The sequence below is a fragment of the Rhinopithecus bieti genome, unplaced genomic scaffold (genome assembly GCF_001698545.2).
Source record: "Rhinopithecus bieti isolate Rb0 unplaced genomic scaffold, ASM169854v2 scaffold_18354, whole genome shotgun sequence".
Classification (NCBI taxonomy): Eukaryota; Metazoa; Chordata; class Mammalia; order Primates; family Cercopithecidae; genus Rhinopithecus; species Rhinopithecus bieti.
In genome coordinates, this window is record NW_016809835.1 from 457,212 (window position 1) to 482,229 (window position 25,018).

A 25,018-nucleotide genomic window follows, 5' to 3' on the forward strand; every position below is an offset into this window, starting at 1 on the left:
TGGTTGCAACACAATGACAAATCTCTGAAGTGATAGATATCCTAATTACCCTGATTTGATCATTACACATCATATGCATGTATCAAAATATTACATGTATCCCATAAATATGTATATTTTATATATCAATAAAAATTATACGAATATGTGCACACACACAATAGAAGTCTCAAGGGAAATATTAACATATTCTGAACTCAATGAAAAGAAAAATATTACATATCATCATTTTAAAATTAAGCATACACCTACCATATGATCCAGCCATTCCACTCAGATATTTACCTGCAAGAAAAAAAGAAAAGAGAAAATATGTTTATACAATGACCTGTACATGAATGTCCTTAGGCTCTTTATTTGTAATTGCCAAAAATAGAAGCAACCCAAATGTCTATCAACAGGTGAATAAATCAACAAATTTTGGTATAGTCACACAATGGAATACTACCTACAATGAAAAGGGATACACATATTCTGGTATATTCATTAAATGTAATAGAAAGGAATGAACTATTAATATATACAACAATATAGGTGAATTTCAAAACTATTATGCTGAGGGAAATAAACCAGGCAAAAAGGAGTAAACATGATTCCATTTTATAAAATTCTAGAAAATGCGAATTAATCTGTAGTGACAGATCAGTGGTTGCCTGGGAATAGAGGGTGGGGTGAGGAGGGATTACAAAATGACTCAAACTTTTAGGGTGATGGCTATGTTCACTGTCTTGATTATGGTGATAGTTTCATGGGTATGTGAATATATCAAAATGTATCAAAACTATGTATTTTTAGATATATGCAGTTATTGTATATGTCAACCTACACAAAGTTGTTAAAAATGAATCAGCGACATTCATGTGAACTTGCACAATCTGAGTTGGTTTCGAGTAAATATCTTGCCGAACTCGGGATCTGACCATAAGCAACCTCTCTACCCTCCATCCACTCCACTCCTCTGTAGAACACACGAGAATAAATATGATAATTTTATCAGAGCTAGAGTCTTTCATAAAACTTTGATGGAAGGGCTAAAGCTTAAATTGATAATACCAGCTTCGAAAAAAAATCCCAGAGGGAACAGCCTAAAAGAGAAATATAATCCAAAAAATAACTGTCATCCCTAACCTTTACATGTAGCATCTTTCAGCCTATTCAATATTTCCCTCTCTGGACCATAATTACCAGCAATGGCATCCAGTTCTCCATTATGCCATAGGGTCATTTTTGAAAAATTGCCTAGATCCTCTATTAAAATGCTGGGTTGCCTCATGATTAAGTAGTTTTCACTTTTTATTCACAATAAAAGCTCAGACTGGGCGGTTTTATCACTGCTTATTCTACATCTAGGGAAAAATCATCCCCTATTTGGCAGCAAAAAAAGCCAGTAACTCATTTCAATGCTGCAACAGGCCTTGCCTGCTAGTGGGCACACCCTGGCTTCAGGAAGGCTTTGGATGTGTGAAGACCATACATTGCCATGATTTACTCAAATAAAATAATAAACCAGGCCATGAAAACTTAGAGAGAAATGTATAATTCTGCAGCCTATCTGCATCCGTTCAATTATGTTAGCATTCATGACCGATGTATTCAATTGAACATCATAATGATATTTGCTGTTCCTGGTTTTGAGTTAATTTCCTTACAGAATTAGCATTTCGTTTTTCTAATTTCAGAGCATATTGAAAACTGTTTGCTACTTAACTAAATCCAGCATTATGAATGCTTTTTCCTAATAAGGCAGCCCCTTATGCCCCTTCCCACATTTGATAATTCAGTTTTAAGAAAATAAATGCTTTTCAACTTAGTGATGGGGCTCAGGCCTCATGAGCATTTGAGCGTTGCAACCCCACCTTTCACACAGGATGAATCTCTGGTGCCCTTATGCTCCTCAGCTCTTGCTGGATGAGGAATAGTTGTGGCTAATAGTCACACGATAATCTTTGGCAAGTGATTATTGCCATTTAGAACCCCAAGTCTCAAAGGTGCATTTCTTCTCTTTCGTTTATTGTTTCTCCTGGAGCTTTATCTCATAGTGTGTTGTGGTTATTCTTACTTTTTAAAGCAATGGGAAGTTGCTATTATCTGCAACTTTGATTGAACTTCTTTAGCTTGTTCTTTCTGCTGCCGCATTAGTAAAGGCACCAGGAAACACTTTGTATTTATCCTCTCTTCAACGTCAGCTTCCCCTGGATCCTGGCTGCTCAGGTAAGTGAAATTTTCCAGTACCAATGTCCCCCCAGTCTTCTCACTTTTTATCTCCCAGCTAATTGATCTGTCATCCTTCACTCTTCTTATTTGCAATGTCTGGAACATTCCTGAAAAGTAAAACAACAAGGCCTAAAATGAACACTTAAGAAAAATTATAAGTCATCCTCTCAATTTTACTGGAAAGGCAGTATGGAAGGATTTGATGGCAAACTGTGTTTCCGTTCTTCTTAGAGAAAGAATCAAATCCCTTCAGATGACTATCTTAGCTATAAATTTAGGTATCTTCTTCAGAATGTTCCCTCAGGTTCTCCTGTGGTTTTCCTATTGGTATTGATAAATTCAATCACAGATTACTCGGTCAGCAGTTTATTAGGCATTTGCAGAACTCTGATTTGAAATTCGCTACTTTATATATTTGGCCAGTAACTTAAGGACTATCAGAACAAGAGATACCTCTATAATTTTCTGAAATCTCTATTTCTTTTAGGGATTCAGTAACCACATGGAGGGCAGAGTCATTTGCTGACCCAGGAGCATCTCAAACTGAAATTGTACCGGATGGATGCAGAATCAAGCCTGCATATCTGTACCCCTGAAACAAGTAAAGAAAGACAGTTGGACATTTCCAAGAAACAGGGCCAAGCAATCGTTTGTTAAGAGAGGGTTGCTCTGGGAGATAGTTGCAGGGGTTGGAATAACACATCCCAAACCTCCCTTTCCCTTCCAAAACACAAGTCAAGAGACCTGCCTTACATTAATTTATCTAAACTTTTCCTAACCATATTTTTATTTTCAGTCTGTATGAACTCCTGGGGTAATGGATCTGAGAACCACTGTTTAAGAGGATTGATTGTGTTACCCAGTAGGAAAGTGGAAATGGAGTGAGATGAATCATTCAGGCAGAATCACTGTGCTGCAGGACAGATGGAAAGGCTCGGAGAGCACTCCTGCCCCTCCCTGTTACAGAGCATCTGGCCATGCCTAGCCTTGGTGGGCTGAAGAAAAAAATACAACTCTCGCCCTGACAGCTGTGTTTTCCATCTTAATTGAAAACTTACACTGAAGCTATAGCTAATATGCTCAGTTAGGCAATGCAAGCCCTTAGCCTTTCTTTTGGTACAAGCAGCTGTTGACATCTTTCTGGAAAAAAATATTTACTACTACCTGTGAAGTTGCTTTGTACGACTAGGTGATATTCAGGGTAAATAAAACAGGTGTGGCTCTTGACCTTTGGGGAACTTAGTGGGTAGAAGAAGCAAACTCAGACAGACAAATAGAAGTTTACAAGAGATGTAAGAGATCAAGTAGCTATGCAGAGATATAAGTAAATTAAAAAGAGATGATTATATATTTACAATATATACCAAAGGTGCCCTTCCTTGCAAGTATCATAGTTAGATGGATGGGGGGGGTGGAGAGAGAGAGAGAGAGATGCTCTCCACATGTATTAAAAAACTGGAAGAAAATTTAAAGAGACTTGCTTCTAAATCTGTTAATACAAATGAAGAGATGAACAGTGTTCAGTAGATTTGTTACAAGAGGAAAGTACATATTGGGCACCATATTTTTAAGAGAATGAGTGTGATATGGAGAAATAGACAAAATCAAATAAAAATAACTGTACTGGAAATAGAAGAGGTGGAGGGAACTTCTATTAGGGCTGTGTGTACATGGGAGAGGAGGAGATGGAAAGATCTGAGGTAATAGAGATTTCTAGTCAAGTTCTTGGGAACTGGAGTACATACAGTCCGGGCATCAGGACTTTTCAAAATCCTCCAGGCAATTCTAATGTGCAGCCAAGTTTCAGAAGCACTGATCTGTATCATCCGACAAATGGCCACCAGATCAAGTTTTCGATTGCTTTCATTTTATTATTTCCTTTAACAGAAGATTTTTCTTTCTTTTTATTTTTTGAGACCGAGTCTCGCTCTGTCGCCCAGGCTGGAGTGCAATGGCCGGATCTCAGCTCACTGCAAGCTCCGCCCCCCGGGTTTACGCCATTCTCCCGCCTCAGCCTCCCGAGTAGCTGGGACTATAGGCACCGCCACCTCGCTCGGCTAGTTTTTTGTATTTTTTAGTAGGGACGGGGTTTCACCGTGTTAGCCAGGATGGTCTCGATCTCCTGACCTCGTGATCCGCCCGTCTCGGCCTCCCAAAGTGCTGGGATTACAGACTTGAGCCACCGCGCCCGGCCAACAGAAGACTTTTTTAAACAATTATTGGCTAGGTATCAACTATTCTTTCATTTTGTTTTTGTTTTTTTTTAACAAATAAATGGTAATAGCCATAGATAGTTGCTTTACTGTTTTGAATCTTGGGCTTTGACCTGCATATTGAAAATAATAACTACTTGTAGCTTTGCTTTAAAGATAAAAGGAGGCAATGTTTATAAATAAAGCATTTAACACAGTGTTTACTACAGAAAATATGCAAGAATAGCGGCAATTACTGCTACTAACTCTCAACATTCTGACAGATGATCTTGCCACAGTCTCCACTCAACCCCATGAAGGCATCTAGCTAACTTCCTCCATATCTTTGCTCATGTTGCTCTTTTCCCTGATAATAGGTCCTGTTCCTCTTGATTTAAGCCCTGCCTTTCTGAAGTTCTACCTCCTTGAAATCTTTTTAGGACATATCCCCATATACTTGGTCCTAAACAATCTCACCTCATTTTAGTATCCCTAAAGACAAATTATCCTCAGTTAAGTTGGTCTTGAATTGTCTCTTCATTTTACTATGCATGTTAAGCATTGTCTCTGCAATTATGTTGCAAATTCCTTGAGAGCAGGTATTTGGTTTGTCATCTGTGGCTGGACATGGGGAAGCCTGTTCCTTGTGTTTAATGAAACAGTCATTCACATATAAGAGACACTCAGCAGATTGTAATTTCCAAATAGGCAGGAACCTTATATGCAGGATTCATCTAAATCTCCCCATGACCTAGAATAACACCTGATACATAATAGGTGCTGGTATTAGTTTGCTAGGGCTGCCGTAAAAAGTACCAAAGATGGGGGACTTAAACAACAGAAATTTATTTTCTCGTAGTTCAAGAGGCTAGAAGCCTGAGATCAAGGTATCAGTAGGGTTGGTTTCTTCTGGGACCTGTCTCCTTGGCTTATAGATGGCATTCTTTCCTTGTGTTTGTGTCTTAAATTTCTCTTCTTACAAAGACACCAGTAATGTTGGATTAGGCCTCACTGCAATGGTCACATTTTAATATCATTACCTCTTTAAAGACCCTATCTCCAAATACGCATTCTGAAGCACTGGGATTAGGACTTCAAAACCTTGAATGGGAGGAGGGAGTGCACAATTCTGCCCATAAAAATGCCCAATAAATATTTGTTGAATGAATGAATGCCCAACACGTCCTCATTGCCTAATCCAGCACTACTGCTTAGTGCAGTCTGACATTTATTAAGCATCTATTATGTTACTATCTTAGGAGTTTGTGCTAGGAAGATGAGTAAGCTATGGTTTCTGCCTGAAGGAACTTACATATTAATGGAAAAAAAACCACTGCACACAATTTCAATAAATGAGAAATTAATTTAAAAGTATGCACAGGGAATATGCAGGACAGAAGGAAGCCATCTAGTCAAGCTGGAGGTTCAAGGAATGCTTCCTTGAGGAGGTAATTTCTTAAGTGAGTTTTAAAAGATGAATGAGAATTTCACAGGAAAGAAGGGCAAGAGGCCATTGATTTTAGTATTAGGTGATCACACTGTCTGCAGAGTGGTAGATGGATTTAAGGCAGGGGCAGTATTAGAGACGTGGAAGAAAACAGACACAATTAACAACAGTTCAGGTGAGAGATGAAGGCATTTGTCCAATGGTGGTGGTGCAAAGAAGTCAGTAGGCATGAGAAACATTTACAGGATAAAATCTGCAGGTCTTACTGGTAATTGAATATGGGAGGGGTAAAGAAGCAGAGGCATAAGGACAGAATAGCTCAAAGAAGTACTGAAGAATTTGTGGCCATAGTTTAAAACCACCACGATCTGCAGCACATGGGAATGTGTGAGAAATGCAAATTCATAGAGTCCACCTAGACCTACCAAACCAAAATCTCTAGTGGTAAGGCCCAGCAATCCGTGTTTTAACAAGCTCTCCAGGTGATTCTGACACTGCTCAGAGGTCCTGCTCTCATAATGAGAAACTTTTTCTATGTGTTCAGGAAAAAAATATTTTCTTACTGTTGCTTCTAATAACTCTCATTGAATTATTCATGTCCCAGTTCTTGCTGAATATCTCCAAACCAATTAGTTGAGTGAAAGGAGACATTATGGGGGTGGTTGGGGTATGTGTGCATGCGTGCATGTGTGTGTGCGCTGGGAAAAGAAGTGGGGAGAATGCCCAAACACAAATGATCTCTATGCATCAAAAGATTTTCCAAAATCTGTTTTTCATCATTTATTACTTAAATTTAATTTGTGGCCAAGCTTTTCTAGTAAGGTTTTTCTAGTAAGGTTGAAATTAAAATAAAATGTAAGCAGATCACAGAAAACGTTATACTTTGGGGGCAGGATTTGGAAAGCACAAATTTATTTACTTATTTATTTGTTTATTTATTGTCACTCACTGTGCTACCCAGGCCTACTAAAAAGAGGATGCATTAAAATAACTAGGTAGTCAATATCCCGATCGATGTTTCAGCATAACCCCATGGTGGAATCAATAATGGTGAACCTAATGCAATGACCTTTGAAGTCTTCTGCCTCACAGGTTATTTCCAATCGACTTAATACAAAAGGTTCAGGTGCAAAACCAAATCATTCAATTCCTGGAAAATCATTAGTAGTTAAGTAATTAAACAATCACTCACTTATTAACTTTTCTAGGTACTTTGGTCACGCTTCACAATACCAAGATTGCCTGGTAATTATATAAATTATTCCTATTCCTGGTTTAGTAGCTACCTAAAAAATATATTTTCATAAAGAATATATAATAGGCAGGGACATAACCTTCAAAGTGGGGTTTGGGGGAATAGAAATAAGAAGACAAATTCTCCTAAAGAAGAATTGCTAATTCAGAAAACACGTTTGGAGCAAGTCGCGTGAAGTGGTAGAAACAACAGTGATTTGTTTTCTGTATTGTTTGAAATTTTAATAATAAGCATGAGCATTTCATATTAGAATAACAAAGGTATTGTGATTTAAAATTAAAATAAAAAGGAAGGAAAATATCTGGATGAAGGAAAAAGCACAGGGATCAAAGTCAGAATGTCCTGGTTCAATTCCTGATTCTACAACTTATTACCTGTGTGACCTTGTGTCAGAGGTGTTTGAACCAGAGCAACTCCATCTTGAATAGAATCTGGGTAAAATAAGACTGAGACCCACTGAGCTCCATTCCCAGGAGGACAGGCATTCTAAGTCACAGAATGAGATAGGAGGTAGATACAGGTCATAAAGACCTTGCTGATAAAACAGTTTGCTGAAAAGAAGCCAGCCAAAACCCACCAAAATCAAGAGGGCAATGAGAGTGACCTCTGGTCATCTTCAAGCCTCATTATATGTTAACTTTAATGCATTAGCATGCTAAAAGACACACCCACCAGTGCCATGACAGTTTACAGATGGCATGGCAACATTTGGAAGTTACCCCATATGGTCGAAAAAGGGGAGGAACCCTCAGCTCCAGGAATTGTCTACCCTTTTCCCGGAAAACTCATGAATAATCCACCCCTTGTTTAGCATATAATCAAGAAATAACCATAGAAATGGGCAACCAGCAACACCTGGGCTTGCTCTGGCTGTGGAGTAGCCATTCTTTATTACTTTACTTTCCTAATAAACTTGCTTTCACTTTATGCCCCAAATTCTTCCTTGCATGAGACCCAAGAACCCTCTCTTGAGGTTCTGAATCGAGACCCCTTTCTGGTAATGCTTGGACATGCCACTTAGCTGCTCTGGGCTTCAGTGTTCTTATCTTTAAAAGAGAAATGTGTACCTCCAATGGTTGGTATAATATTAAAGGAGCTGGGCCAGGTGCCATGGCTCACGCCTGTAATCTCAACATTTTGGGAGGCCTAGGCGGGCGGATCACGAGGTCAGGAGATCGAGACCATCCTGCCTAATTCGGTGAAACCCCATCTCTACTGAAAATACAAAAAATTAGCCAGGCGTGGTGGCAGGCACCTGTAGTCCCAGCTACTCAGGAGGCTGAGGCAGGAGAATGGCGTGAACCCGGGAGGCAGAGCTTGCAGTGAGCTGAGATTGTGCCACTGCACTCCAGCCTAGGCAAGAGAGCAAGACTCCATCTCAAAACAAAACAAACAAACAAACAACAAAAAATATATATATAAGGAGTTATTAATAATATATATAAAGCACTCAGCACAAGCCTGTCAAGGTGTGTACTCAACAATGGTAGCTTTTTGCTGCATTAGTAGCTTTTGGCTCAGCTCAGATCAGAATTTAAATCCCAGTTCTCCTACATACTAATTATATGTACTTGGTCCAATCATTTCACCTCTATAAGTCTTGTTTGTTGGTTGTTTTTTTGAGATATGTAAAATGAGACAAGATTACCTATCATTCAAGGCTTCAGAGAACACAGAGCAGACATTTAGGAAATGATGGCTATTCTATGTTAGCTCTTTAGAATGGATTTTAACTTTCACATCAATTTGCCTTTGCCTGTTACTTGGGCTCAGTTCAGTCCTTACTACTGTCCTGTCCACACTGGCACTGGCAGGGAACTCTCTTCTTAAAGAAGAGATGGTTTTCTTCATTTTGTGTTTGTGGGAAGGCCCTCTTACATATGCCCGCCCTCAGATTGTCCCAGAACCAGAGCTTGGAGACCCCACAAACCATGGAGAAAAAGATAAAATCATGCCTTTGAATAAGCGAACAAAGATGATTTCAGACATATTCTGTAGATGTTTTCCCATTTTTACCAGTCCCTGTCTTATTAGAATGTATTCTTAGCCATCTGGCTTCCATCAAAGCCTAAAATTCAGTCAGGCACAATAAGACAATATGATAATGAAAGAAAACAAATATTTTACCCCAAAATATAATTCTTGGACATATTTTGAGATGGCTGTTCAGAGAGCCACCAAACAGAATTAGCCCTGCAAAGCTGTCTTTTTTGGGGGGAGATTTGCATCTGTAGAGAAAATCTGCACTGAGGAAGCCAGGCTTTCTCTGAGAGCCTTCTCTCATCCAGACCTAGGAAAGATGAACTGAGAGTCTGACATCTTTCAAGATCTGAAAGAAACATTCACCATCTATCCTCTCTGAGAGCTTCTACCTGTGACGTTTCATCTACTTAACAAGACCACCTTCGCTAGCAAGGATTCTTCTTCTCCTGGTCCCATCTGTGTTTTGCCACTCATCAAACCCCTATTCTTTCTGGAACTTCAAGATGGCATAAAAGCATCAACCACCTGGCCATTTTTATAAGTTCTATTTTGTATGACTCCCACACATACAAATTAATAGCTTTGTGTGCCCTTTCTTCTATTAATCTGTCTTTTGTCAGTTGATTTTTAGCAAACCTTCAGACGGCAAGGGGGAGGTTTTCCATTTGCCCCTACGAAAAGAACCGGATGAACAAGATGACATAAAATACAAAACCATAAAAGAAAAGTGGTTAGATGTGACTACATTAATTTTGTTTGTTTATTTTAGCATCTCTATGGCAAAAAGACAACATAAAAATAAAATGTCAAATGATACATGAAAAAAATTACACCATGTATGGCAGTCTAAGCATTAATGCTCTTAATACCATATACAAAGAACATTTGCAAATCATTAATATGAAAAGGACCAGTATCTCATTAGAAAAAAAAAATAGGCGAAGGAGATAAAGAGGACATTCACAAAAGAAGACATACAAAGGATGAATAAACAAAGGAAAAATGGTCAACTTAGCTAGTAAACAAATAAAACTAAAGTTTCATCAGATGGTCAAAGGTTTTATAAATGGAGGATTTTTGGTGTTTGAAAGGACATGGAAAATGGTCTTTTGTATACTGTTGATAGAAATTTTCAGAAGGGCAGCATATATCTGGTAACATGTACCAAAAACTTAATGTGCACATCATTTGATCTCATAATTCCATTTTTAGGAATTCATCCTAAGATAAATATATATAAAAGGGTATTTGCTACAGAATTGCTTATAATAGAAAAAAAGTCAAACAAGCTAAAATCTAACAATATGTCATTGATTAAAAACAATCATGAATCAATGCCTTATCCATATAGCAGAAAACATACTTTCATTAATTATACATATCATAGAATTATACCTATTGGGAATAGGTAGCTATCCAGGCAGAGAAACCAGCTTGTGCAAAGGCCCTATAATGGGAAGGGATCCAACTCCACATGGGGTTTTGCAATCAGCTTGACCTTTGCAGGAGTCTGCCCTAAGTTAAGCCTGAATGTGAAACTTCACTAATCAGGGCCCCTATCTTTTGTGTTCACTGCTATCTGCCAAGTGCTTTGCACAGCCCTAGCACAATACACCTGTTAAACTGCCCTGCATGCCATTTCTATAGAAGTGTTTCTCTGTGGGTATATGGAAGGATGCTCACCAAATGTTAACAGTGGTGACCTCTAAGTTGAAGGGCTTGGGGGATGCTTTCTTCTTTCTATTTTTATGTGTTGCTTGAAATGTTAATGATAACCATGAGTTTGGCTTCATAATTAGAAATAATTGTGTTATTGTTCTTTTAAAAGTTTATGAAGAAAAAAAAGATCTGGATGCAACAGAAAGTACCTACTAGCCATTGAATTCAGATATTTTTGGTTTATTTCTTGAACGTAGCCTCTTACTCTTCTATCAAAGGCTACAAACAAGGCAGCCACACTTGACTGTCAGTGGCTGAAAAGACACCTGACACTGACACAGTCTGGGGACAGTCAACAGTATTTGGCTCACATTCAGAGAGAAGCTGTCCCCAACCCCAGACCTGCAGTGCTGGCCGCCCCTCCATGGAAAGGAATGTTCTTCCCTTCCTTCCACCACCTGGCAGCAACACACCACTTATCCTTTTACTCCCAACTCAGCCTCACCTCCTCTGGAAGCTTCCTCAATCCTGGCACTTTTCCTCTATGTCCCTGCAATGTTCTCTTCATTGCTCTTGTATCACCATCTCTCTAGGGTTCTAAGTGATCCTTTACTTACCTGTCTCATTCATTCTCATGAGCTCCTTGAAAGCAGAAAGGCTATTTTACTCTATAGTTAATAGTTTTATGCTATTTGCAGGCCCAGCCTATCACCCAATACATAGCAGAAGCTCAATAAGTACTTGTGAATGAACAAGCAGACGGTAGCAACTTCATCCTGGGCTTTGCCATAGTTATTACTATGCCCTAAGAAACTTTCCCACACTTCAAGTTCTTTTGTAGCTGGCTTGGCCTAGCCCCCCAGCCGCATCAGGTACTCTGCAGATTCCAGTTCACATGACTACATTCCTGGTCTGAGGGATGGAGGTGGTTTACCTTCCAAACATCAGGGAGGTCAAAGGATGCCACCCTCATGTATCCTCTGACTGCCTCAAACTCTGTTCAAATAAAAACAAGATGGGAGACCAGTTTAAAGTCAGATCAAAGCTTCTGAGGCTTGTCGTGTGTCCAGACACCAAAGCATTCTGAAGGAAAAGACAGTATTTCTCCAATCCACGTTTTACCAGTGAATAGAAAACACACTGATCCTGATCCTTGCCACCCAGCAAGCAGAACTTTCTCACACATGAAAGGGCTCTGGGCAACCCAGCAGTCACATTTTCTTACTCTGAACCCCTCCACCCATGAGCTTCCAGGTGGGTTTATGCCAAGCAAGCCCTGGGGAGCCCAAGTTACAGAAATGTTACTAGAACAAAGAGGAAGAACAAAAACTGTGAAGTTACGTGTGTTGACAGACTGGCGATGTTTTTATCAGATTCAGTGAGTTTTCTCTGAGGTTTAGCAGGAATTGCAAATGCTGAGCTGTTCCACCTGAGCTGAGCTTTTAAAATGCTGCTGCTTTGGAATCAGAACTGTAGGAAATAATAATGTTTCTATTAACAACAAGAAGGAGTATTAGAACAGTATCTTTCTAATACTTTAAAAGCAGGACAGGGTCCAGGGACTAGACTCTTGGGAAGCACACTGGCAACATTAGCTTCCAGGTCATTCTCACCCTGCCCTCTTCATGCCTAACAGTGACTTTCTTCTAGGAATATGTTTCATGGGAAAATCCAAAATACAGGGGAGATCTTCCCTTGTTTATATTAGGAAGAAAGGAAGGGAGGGAGGAAGGAAAAAAGAAAGGAGGGAGAGAGGGAAGGAAGAAAGGAGGGAAGGAAGGAAGGAAAAAAGGAAGGATTAGTCTAAAAACCTACCATTTACAGATATTTAAGAAATTAATGTAATTCTAGTGACTAGTTGATTGTGACTCCATTAAAATGATTTTGAAGAGTATGCAACAACATGGAAAATGCTTACTATATGACTTTACGAGAAAATACAGAATATGAATACATTATAATCACGTAATTTTGGGAAAGACAGAAAAGTATAAAGACAAAAGTAAACAAAAATTAACAATTCAATCACCCAGGGAACTATTGTTAACAGAATGTTTTCATCCAGTCACTTTTTACTTCATGTAGGTACCTATATACACAAACATGTATTTTAATAAAATAAAATTGAGATCTCAGGACGTATACTTACCTTTATATCCTACCTTTTTTTACACATTTTATTTATCAGCTTTATATATTCTTTAAAAATATGATTGTCAATACTTGCATAGAAGTCTATCTTATGAACATCCCACGATATATTATGTTGAACCATATAAAAATGGTGCTTTGTAGATCAACATTGTATATGATGCAGTAATTTTATATCAGCAGTTTGAAATGACTTTACTCAGTATTTACCTAATTCTCATTTGGAGCACTTGGGTTATATTAATTACAATGCAATCGTTATCAATAAATATTTAGCACCTTTGCACTTACTTCTACAAAGAGAATTTGTAGATAAGCGTATTTTTTAAGATCCTTCAAATGTTTTTTCATATTGCCCTTCAGAAAACTTATACCCATCTACATTCCCATAGTAGTCCTTGTCACATTGTTTTTATTGCACTCCAAATGCAAGAAACTGCTTATGTTTTCTATTTAACACATGATGTTCTAGGGAAAAAATGCCATTTTTTCATGCTTACCATTTAAGATCACAGTTTCCCCAGAATAGGGCCTGTTTTGGGGTGGGGAGAGGGGCACAGAAGGGAAGGGATAGCATTAGAACAAATACCTAATGCATGTGAGACTTAAAACCTAGATGATGGGTTGATGGATGCAGCAAATCACCATGGCACATGTATACCTATGTAACAAACCTGCATGTTCTGCACATATATCCCAGAATTTACAGTATAACAATAATTTTAAAAGAAAAAAAATGTTTTCCTGGAATAGTTGTGAATAATTTATCTCTTCAAAGCTTGTTTATGTCAAGAGAAAGGACTTTCTGTTGAAGTCTTCTATCTGGACAGATCAAAATTGGAAATCAGTTCTGAAGTTTAGGGTAAAAAACAAACAGGATGTGTCCTGGGGCAAAGTAAATACAACAATGGGAAAAGACACAGGGAATTCGAAATTCCAGGGTTAAGTTGAGAATTTTCAAGGTTAGAATCTAGTGAGGTTATGGAAGCCCACTAGTTCAGATTGAAACAGAATGAAGCATAAAATGATGATCACCAATAAAAGAGAGCTCTTGGATGTCTTTGGTGCTTGGTGATGCCTCCGTCTCTGCCAGCATAACACCTGCATCCCATCAGCATTCACTTCTCTACAGTGACCTGTCACCTAGCTGTCACAAACTCACATGGTGGCACAGTGTTGGTTGATGGGTAAAGTCTGAGGGGATGGAAATTATAAAAAGATGGAAGGGAGATCATTTAGAGAGTGCCCTCTTAGGGGGATTTCTACCAGCTCCTTTTAATGCAAATCACCACTGGTTCAGATAAAGAGCCTCACAAGGGGTAGTAAGTAAATCTTTGGCCATTCTGAGCATCTTCTCCACAAAAGAGAAAGGAGAATTTTGGAAGGGTTACAGAGGCTTCCAGAGCCCACTACAGCCAGGGGCCTGCCTGGGACTTCTGTAAAGAGAGCTTAAAGGGTGACTTTGTTCTCCAGGAAACAATCTAAAGAAAAGGCAGAAACTCTCTAGCCAAAGTGACCCCAGGCCAATTGAAACATGAAACTGAATAAAAGTATGGAGACCTTTCAAGGGAAGGCTCCATAATGAGCAGGTGCAAAAGCCTCTTTGAGCCATGGCAAGTCCCTGCTTCCCAATAAAACTCCAGATCCCCCAAGTTTGCTTGGCTGGGGACTCCTCTAGGAACAGAGCACAGAGTTCTCCTGGAGTCTTTGAAAGACGTTTTCACAGATTGCTATATACCCACTAGCACCAAGTACACCATCAGCAAAGATGCTTAAACCAGGAAACCAGCTTGGTCTAGCTCATGAATGCAACCACATCTAATTTTCCTTCTCCCAGATCACTGGCTCTAAAGACATTCAAGTTGCAATAACTTAGTTTCACACATCACAAGCAACTAAGTTTCATACTTGTCAAAGATTAATGAATTACATTTGAGCTGTGGGTCCAGGTCTGGACCTGACCCTCATCTCTGTGCAGTTTCCCTTCCTTTCAGTTTCTCAGATGCCTGTCCTATGGGGCAACCAGTCATAAAAACAGATAGGAGACAGAAAGTGGGCCCTGAAGTTTCCACATTTCAGAAAAGATCAAGAAACTCAGCTTTCAATCCTCTTAAAAATGTTCCTCCTCCTACGTCTGATTCAGAAGGCATACATGCAGAACTAACCCCACACAGAACTTCTTAATTATATATAGTAACTTTCCCTCTCATAGTTTCTCTTCATATAGAAGTTTACACAGTGGCTCTAATATTCTTTCCATAAATACTTATTTGGGACATATCTCCATACATAACCATTTCCCACTGTCAACATTGGATATTGCGTACATTAATATTACTTTCCCCCTTCTCAATCTATGACCAGTATTTGAAAACTTCATCTAAAATATGCTTTGGGGGTTTAGGGTTTCTGGAAGACCCACTTAAAGCCTTAGAGAACATCTCTGGGGCTAGTACCTATTTTCAGGAGCCTTGGACAAATGTTTTGTCTCCTATTCTTAAATGTTACATCACAGAATTAAGACGAGGCCCCTCCTATATTGTGAATGAATTTGAAGTAGAATTATATCTGAAGGGGTTTATAAAATATATTTTATGTTTTATCTAGCCTGTTTACATAGTGGTAATATTTACAAGTGAAACCCAATGTGGCACTTAATTGAGTTTGTATTTTTTCCAAATATATTCTTAGCCCCCAATTATTTAACTCCCATGGGAAATGGTCAGATCACACTTTTTCCATTTCAGAAGAGAAGAAACTGATTATATTTTAAACCATTTTTTCACTTCTGGTATAATCAAGAAAGTTTTCACCAGACTCTAGCATCCAACAGATAACAACTACAAAGCATGGACAAATTATACAAAGAAAAATGAAATATCCAAGGTACTAGAGAGTAAACTCAAGTAGGAAAATTCTGAAAGGAAACTGAGATTTGACAGAAGGGATTGGTGCAGGTAAGTTAAGAGTATTTATGTCTTCTGCTGAAAGGCAGGTCAAAGTCAGTGCCACACAGAGTAACTAAAACTCTAATAGAAAAACCAAGTCTTTCTAAAGAATCAAAGGTCGGCCGGGCGCGGCGGCTCAAGCCTGTAATCCCAGCACTTTGGGAGGCCGAGACGGGTGGATCACGAGGTCAGGAGATCGAGACCATCCTGGCTAACCCGGTGAAACCCCGTCTCTACTAAAAAATACAAAAAAAAAACAAAAAACTAGCCGGGCGACGTGGCGGGCGCCTGTAGTCCCAGCTACTCGGGAGGCTGAGGCAGGAGAATGGCGTAAACCCGGGAGGCGGAGCTTGCAGTGAGCTGAGATCCGGCCACTGCACTCCAGCCTGGGCGACAGAGCAAGACTCCGTCTCAAAAAAAAAAAAAAAGAATCAAAGGTCATAATTTGGGGCAACCACAGCTACTGGAAAATAGGTAGGAAAATCCCCAAAAAAGTGAACTAGTGAGAAGGAGCCCCAAATTTTCTACATATATTTTTCCTAAGTATCTGAATCACCCCTGAATCACGTATGTATTTGGTAGACTCAATGCACCTCAGCAAAGAAGAAAGAAACAAACAAGAAAAGCTAAACGCGTCAGGTGCAGTGACTCACACCTGTTATCTCAGTACTTTGGGAGGCTGAGGCAGGAGGATCACTTGAGCTCAGGGGTTTGAGATCAGCCTGAGCAGTATAGTGAGACCCTGTCTCTATTTTAACAACAACAACAACAACAACAACAACAACAACAACAACAAAGAGAAAGTATGCTATGCAGTTTGAGCTACAAAGGTAGTTGCCTGTTGAAATAAAACATCAATAGTCTTCAGAGGGAAGTAATACAAATCAGAATACCTACAACCAATCATTCACAATGTCCAGAGTATAATATTAAATTTATTACCATATGAAGAAACTATCCTCAGTAAAATAAAGAAATATATTCTTACAATGAATTCAAAGATAATAAATCTCTATTGAGAAACAGAAACTATAAAAAAAGAATTAAATTGAAATTTTACCACTGAAAATCACCATATCTAAAAGTTAAAATTCACTCAATGTGCTTCATAGAACGGAAAATACAGAAGAGTCAGTAAGCTTGAAGACAGATAAATAGAAATGATCACTCTGAAAGACAGAGGAAAATAGATTGAGGAAAATAGAACATATCCTCTTGAGCTCATGGGTCTATGAAGCAATAACTAAAGATCTAACATATGTGTCATAGGAGTCTCAGGAGGAGAGAGGAGAGGAGAGTTGAGAGTGAGCATTAAAACATATTTAAAGGTATAATGACTGAAAGGTTTCCAGATTTGTTAAAAGACTTAAATTTACAGATCCAAGAAGCTTAATGAACTTCAAACAGTAAAACTGTATGTAGTTTCAGCATAGTTAAACTGCTAAAAAACAAAGATAAGGAAAAAAGTCTTGAAAGCAGTCAGATAAAACCACACATTACACACAGTAGAACAATGGTTTAAAAATACTAATTTCTCATTTAAAATTTTGGAAGCCAGAAGACAGTGGAACAATATCTTTTAATAACTGAAAAGAGAACAAATAAAAATCTGTTACACCTGAATTCAACATGCAGTGAAAAGATCTTTCAAGAATGAGGCAAAATAAAGACCATTTTCATATAAAATAAAACTAAAAGAATTTATGATTAGTTATCTGCACTATAAGAAAAGCTAAAGGAAATTCTACAGGCTGGAAGGAAACAATACCAAATGGAAACACAAATTTATAGAAAAGAATGTAAAATATCAAAAATGGTAAATATCTTGGTAAACATAAAAGACCTTTTCATCTTTATTTCTTTTAAATTCATAAGGCTATTTACAAAAAAGCATAACATTGTCTCATGGAATTCATAATGTATGTTAGCATACTACATGTAATAACTATGGCACAAAGGACAGAGGTAGGATGGATTCATACAGCTGAAACCCCTAGAATAACCATTAAAAATAATGCACAAAGGTGTATCTGAAAATACAATAGGCATTTTTGGGGTTTTTTTGTTTGTTTGTTTTTTTGTTTTTGAGAAACGGGGTTTTGCTCTGTCACCCAGGTTTCAGTGCAGTGGCAATGATCACAGCTCACTGGGCTCAAGTAACTCTCCTGCCTCAGCCTCATGAGTAGCTGGGACTACAGGCATGCACCACCATGCCAGGCTAATTATTTTATTTTCTGTGGGGGCAGGGTTTCACTTTGTTGCCCAGGCAGGTCTCAACTCCTGGCCTCAAGAATCCTCCTGCCTTGGCCTCCCAAAGTGCTGGGATTACAGATGTGAGCTACCACACACAGCCTACAATAGACATTTTTAGAAAGCAATCCTAGAGGAGAAAAAAGGAAAAGCAGAAAAATAACAAAAAATAAATAAAACAGTAGACCTAAATCCAACCCTATCAGTAATTTCATTAATTGTTTATAGACCAAACAGAAATTGTCAGAATTTAAAAAAAAAAAAAAAAAGACAAGACCCAGTTACCAGAAATGCACTTTAAATCCTATAAGGAAGCCAAGAAGCATATAAGCAGTCCAAGCTATAACACAAAAACAAAACAGAAAGCAAATTTATGAAAAAAACTTGACAATTCTCCACAAAAGTCTATGCTTGAGAAAATAGCCTCTATGAACTTTTCAAACCTTATGCTTCAGAACCAAGTCCACAATTTACTGATTTTAGCCAGACAGCAAGATAATTTTCTATATTCAAATTTATCTCCATGAACATATAAAGGATTATTCCACATGTAATTGAGACATCATCAAATTTTTTATTTGAGCATTACATTCTTACTTGCATTTTGAGAGGGGGTAGGAAATGTTGGCTCTGATTGAGTTTTGAGGAATATTGGTCAGGTATTTTGTAGAATGACTCTCATTTTGGGTTTGTATGGTGTTTTTCTCACAATTACATTAGAGTTATGAGTTTTTCTTTTTCCATTCTCCATTCTTTAGAAGCAGGTCACTAACTCTAGCCCACACTCACGGTGGAGGAAATTAATTAGGTTCCATCTCCAGGAGAGGGTAGCATCTACATAAATTATTTGAAATTCTTCTAAAGGGAAAAATATTTTAATTTCTTTTTTTCTCTATTTTCAACCATTTATTTATATCAGCATGAACTCATATATATTTATTTTGTCTTTTGAGTTATAGTATAACACAATGCCATTTCTTTTTAATTTAAGTGAAATCATTTTCTGTCCATAGAATTTGTTTTTAAGAGACTTTAAGTTTTGGAGCAGTTTTGGGTTCACAGTAAAACTGAACAGAAGGTACATAGCTTTGTCTATAACCAACAACCCCCACAGATGGGTAATGGACAAAGCTATGTACCTTCTGATATTGACACATCATTATATGGTAATGACATATCATTATATCCAGAGTCCATAATTTACATTATGCTCTTGGCATTGTGCATTCTATGGTTTGGGACAAATGAATAATTTGTCCATGAATCCACTATCATAATATCTTAGAGTACTTTACCCTAAAAATCCTCTGTGCTGCACCTATTCAGTTCTCCCTTCTCTCTAGTCCCTGGCAACTACTGATCTTTTAACCATCTCCATAGTTTTCTTTTTCAGGATGTCATATAATTGAAATCATAAGGTGTGTAGCCCTTTCAGATTTACTTCTTTCACTTAGTAACACACATTTAAGTCTCCTCCATGTTATTTTGTGGCTTGATAACTCATTTCTTTTTAGCATGGAATAATATTCCAGTGTCTGGATGCACTACAGTTTATCTAGTCACCTACTGAAGGACATCTTGATTTGCTTCCAAGTTTTGGTAATTATGAATAAAGGTGCTATAATTATTTGTGTGCAGGTTTTTGTGTGGACATAAGTTTTCAACTCCTTTGGGTAAATACTTAGCAGCACAAGCTGTGGATTTTATGGTAAGAGTATGTTTAGTTGTGTAAGAAATTGACAAACTGTCTTCTAAATTGGAGTTTTGCATTCCCATCAGCAAAGAGCAAGGGTTCCTGTTGCTCCACATCCTCTCCAGCATTTGTTTTTGTCAATGTTTCAGATTTTGACTATTCTAATAAATCTGTAGTGGTAGCTCATTGTCATTTTAATAGGCATTTCGATGATGACATATGATGTGGAGCATTTTTTCGTATGCTCATTTTCCATCTTTATATCTCCATTGGAGAAGTGTTAAAGTCTTTGGCCCATTTTTTTAAAAATGAGGTTGTTTGTTTTCTTATTGTTGAGTTTTAAGGGATCTTTGTATATTTTGGATAATAGTTCTTTATCAGATAATGTCTTCTACAAATAATTTCTCCCAATCTTTAGCTAGTTTCTTAGTCTCTTGACAGTATCTTTCACGTAGCAGAAATTTTCTATTTTAATGATGTTAGCTTATTAATTCTTCCTTTCATGAACTGTATCTTTGGTGTTGCAACTAAAAAATTACTCCAAACCCAAGGTTGTCTAGATTTTTTCCTATACTATCTTCTAAACGTTTTATAGGTTTACGTGTAGGTCTGTAATCCATTTTTAGTTAATTTTCATAAAGGGTATAAGGTCTGTGTCTACATTTATTTACTTTTTTGCATTAGGACATCCAGTTGTTCCAGCACCATTTCTGTCTTGATTATTGACTGTAGCTTTATAGTATGACATGAAGTCAAGTAGTGACTATCCTCCAGCTTTGTTCTTCTCCTTCAATATTGTGCTGACTATTCTGGATCTTTTGTGTCTCCATATAAACTTTAAGATAAGTTTGTCAATATCCACACAAATAACTTGCTGGGATTTTTGTTGAGATCACACTGAATCTATAGATCGATTGAGCCATCCTATCCATGAACACAGAATATCTCTCCATTTATTTAGTTGCCCTTTGGTTTATTTCATCAGAGTTTTGTCATTTCCCTCATATAGATCTTATACATATTTTGTTACATATATACCTAAGTATTTCATTTTGAGGTATGCTAATGTAAATGGTATTATGTTTTTAATTTCAAATTATATTTATTGTTGATATATAGAAAAATGACTGACTTTTGTATATTAACTTTGTATCCTGCAAGTACCAGGAGGTTGGTGTTTCGTTTTTGGTTTTGGTTTTTTTTTTTTTTTTTTTTTTTTGGTCAATTCTCTTAGATTTTCTACACAATCATGTTACCTGAGAACAAAGACAGGTGTTTTTTATTCCCCCTTCTCCATTTGTACACCTTTTATTTCCTTTCTTGTCTTATATTAGCCAGGACTTTCAGCACAATGTTGAAAAGCAGTGCTGAGAGGGGACGTCTTTGTCTTGTTCCTGATCTTGGTAAGAAAGTTTCAAGTTTCCAACTTGAAGAAACTTGAAGTATGATGTTAGCTGTAGGGTTTTTGTAGACATTTTTAAATCAAGTTGAGGAAGTTCCCCTGTATTCTAGTTTACTGAGTTTTCATTATGAATACGTGTTGGATTTTATCAGATGCTTTTTCTGTCCATATTGATATAATCATGTGATTTTTCTTCTTTAGCCTATTGATGTGATGGATTACATTAATTGATTCTCAAATGTTGAACTAGCCTTGCACACCTGGGATAAATTCTGCTTCATTGTGGTGTATAATTCCTTTTATACATTGTTGGATTCAATTTGCTAATATTTTGTTGAGGATTTTTGATCTATGTTCATGACAGATACTGGTCTGTAGTTTTCTTTTCTTGTCTTTGTTTGGTTTTGGTATTAGGGTAATGCTGGCCTCAAAGAATGAGCTAGAAAATATTCCCTCTCCTCTTACATCTCGAAAGAAATTGTAGGTAAGTGTTATAATTTCTTCCTCAAATATTGGTAGAATTTACCAGGGAACCTATCTGGCCCTGGCATTTTCTGTTTTGGAAAGTTATTAATTATTGATTCAATTTCTTTAAGAGCTATAGGCCTATTCAGAGTGTCTACTTCTTCTTGTGTGGGTTTGGCAGATAAGGTTTTCCAAGGGATTCATTCATTTCATCTAGGTTATTAAATTTGTGGGCATAGAGTTGTTCATATTATGCTTTTATAATCTTTTTAACATTCATGGGATCTGTGGTGATGTCCCCTTTTTATTTCTGATATTAATATTTTGTGTTCTCTTTTTTGTAATTAGTTTGACTAGAGGCTTAATAATTTTATTAATCTTTTCAAATAATCAGCTTTTAGTTTTGCTGATTCTATTGATTTCCCACTTTTAGTTTAGTTAATTTTGGCACTAAATTTTTTATTCCTTTTTTCTACTTTGGGTTTAATTTGGTCTTCTTTTTCTAGTTTCCTATAGTGAAAGCTTAGATGATTGATTTTAGATCTTTTCTTCTATTATAATATATGCATTTATGCTATAAATTTCCCTCTAAGCATCACTTTTGCTACATCCCACAAATTTTGATTTTGTTTTCATTTTCATTCTCAACCTTTTTGATTCATGTGATCTGCAATGTACATTTCCATATCACCCTAAATAGATCTATTTCACTTTAACTGGTATATAATATTACATTGTATGGCTATTTCATATTTTACTTACTTAGTACTATTTTATAAGATCCTTAAGTTGTTTTAATTTTTATTCTTATTCAAACAATGCTCAATAAAATATCTGTGTATATCTTTGTATATTCCAGGTTTATATCAATAAGATAAATTCCTAACGTTGGAATTGCTTAGTCACCTGATACATATATTTTCCAATGTGATAAATATTGTCTAATTGTTTTCCAAAAATGTTGCACCAGTTAATACTCATGATGAGCTTTCAATAGGTCATTGCCTTTGTAGGAGGAGATCCACTCTCCTTTTGCAATTGCAAAGCATAGTCACCTTGCCTAATTACAGCAGGATGTTATACCTGTATATTTTGCTAGAAACACATTAACCTAGAGATGTGGGACTTAAATGTTAATCTTAGGTGTTGATATGCTCTGATGAGTAAGAAATTGATAAAAGCTAGAAACAAAATGGGAGAAATAACTTGCTGTAACAGGAACAGAAAATAAAAATCAAGAGAAAAACAGACGGGGAATAAAGCAAAACATAAAGATAAACAAAAAAGGGGGAAGGGGAGAGTGAAGACCACGGAGATGTGGTTAATCAACATCAGGATGTGACAAACTGGGGAGCTGACCAATATTCTTAACATAAGATTTTGAGAAAAATAGAGCTCACAGGGTAGACTTAAACCTAGGAACCATTCTTCATATTTACCCAAAGAGACCTATGGCACTAGCGAGTATTTGTTTTCTCAGGTACTAGTGATTCAAAGACAGGGAGATAAAAAGGGGAAAATTAAAATCAAAAGCCTAACTTACTTTATGCAAGAGATCGTTGAATTCTAAAATTTTTGTTTTTTGTTTTTTTACCCTCCCATGGGCCTAGCCTTAGGATTTCTTTCACCATAAATTCTTTCATAGATGGGATCCCTATCTGCTACAGCAGATGCCACCTCTGAGAGACTTGAAGTGACCTCTACCTCACACATAGAGGAAAGGCTCTTCTGTTTACTTCTTGGGGAATGTAGTGATTCAGGACTGTAGTGTTTCCTCTTGGAGTCTCTCTTAGAGGTTTTCCTATTGTTTTTGCTCTAAGCAGAGTCCTCATATTCACACTCCCCCACCCCCTCCACAGCACAATCAATATTAACTCATTCATAACAGAGGAGCAGCCTCTTTTCCAGTCACAGTTCTGCTGATTTGTTTGGGATTGGTTTGGGTTGAGTCACTAAGAGACATATTAGATTAAGGCACTGGTCTTTTTAATAATAATATAGAATCTCCACACCTCTCAAATAGACCTCAAGTTTAGGAGTTATTTATTTTCATTACCCTCTCTTCATGGGAAACATTGAGGACCCCGTTTATCTATTTAGAACAACAATAAGCTGAATCACTGTTGCTATTTAACATCTTACTTTTTAGAAAATATTCTTTGTTGTGCCTGAAGGCAATGCTGCAAAGGAAACAACAATTTTAAAAATAGGAAAGATAAATTAAATAATACCAATTTACAAACAAATTTAAAATCAAAACAACCCCTGCTACACACTCTTCTTGGTCAGCTCTGCCTCACCCTAAGAGATCAGTAGGTAAACAACGTTTTGTTACCTCTGTTTGCACACATGGATCATCAGGTAAGAGGGTGGGTGTTTGGGAGGAGTTGGGGAGAGGGATGAAACAATATTTTTGCACCAAATAACTTGGACTCTCCAGTTTGTAGTTAGTTTATAATAAGTTTGTGATCCATGGATCTTTGTAACTTAAGGAACCATAATGACAATTCCAAAGGCTACATTAATTCCTTTTTAAAATCAAAGAAGGAGGGTCTGCTGAGAGTGGATGTTAGGAACTAAGCTATTTCCATTACCCTCTTTTAGGTAAATCACTAGCTAGAAGGCCCATGTACCAGCTACTACTAACTCCCAACTTCAGAAAGTCATTTGCAATGAGCTTTCCATACTCTTTGGGTGGGAAATGTACTATTGCTTCTCTTCTTAGCGAGGCTATCAAGAAATACACTTCAAAAAATTCCCATGGGACACATAATCATTCTTTCAAAATAGCAATTTGGCTGTAGCAGCCTTCTTCCCATTCAGCTAAGCAAGTGTGTGAATGGTAATGGAGACAGCTAATGCCTTTTGGTTTTGCTGTGAGCAGGGGAATCTTACCATCATATGTAATTAGTAAGAACTACCAGAAAAAGACAATTGTTATAGAAGTCACACTGAAAATACCCTAACAAGTAGTCTAAGCAACATTCATTGAGCTCCTTTGGGGGTGGGGAAAGTGGGGTAATTTTCTGGTGTTAAGAATGTTGTAAGATTGCCAAGGTAGCAAATGAATGGGACTTTACAAAGGCCTTTGGAAGGAGAGGGGGCAATCCCATGAGAAAATGACAGGTGATGTTTTATTTCCATGGTCCTTTTTTACTTGCCAGTTCTTTCTTCTCAGTAACACAACTGATGTCCCCTTCCCCAACAACGACGACAATAAAATAAATTTTTAAAAGATTCTCAATATTAGTCATGGCATTACCCACTGTGGACCAGGAAGTTCTCTTTAGGCTCTCACCTGCTAAACTATGGCAGAAGTTTAGAACCTTTGATTGTGCAAAGGTTTCAAAAACCCACAG

General features: G+C 37.4%; 1 long non-coding RNA gene across 1 annotated transcript in view; it reads right to left on the minus strand.

The window, feature by feature from the left end:
• Positions 1 to 252: 252 nt before the first annotated feature.
• The window catches only part of LOC108541138 (uncharacterized), a 28,068-nt gene continuing 3,302 nt past the window's right edge, over positions 253 to 25,018 (minus strand). The window contains exons 2-3 of the long non-coding RNA XR_001888873.1: positions 1,857 to 2,321; positions 253 to 285 (exon numbers count right to left, since the gene is read on the minus strand). This is a non-coding gene — a long non-coding RNA (uncharacterized LOC108541138). The remainder of the gene's footprint in view (positions 286 to 1,856; positions 2,322 to 25,018) is intronic.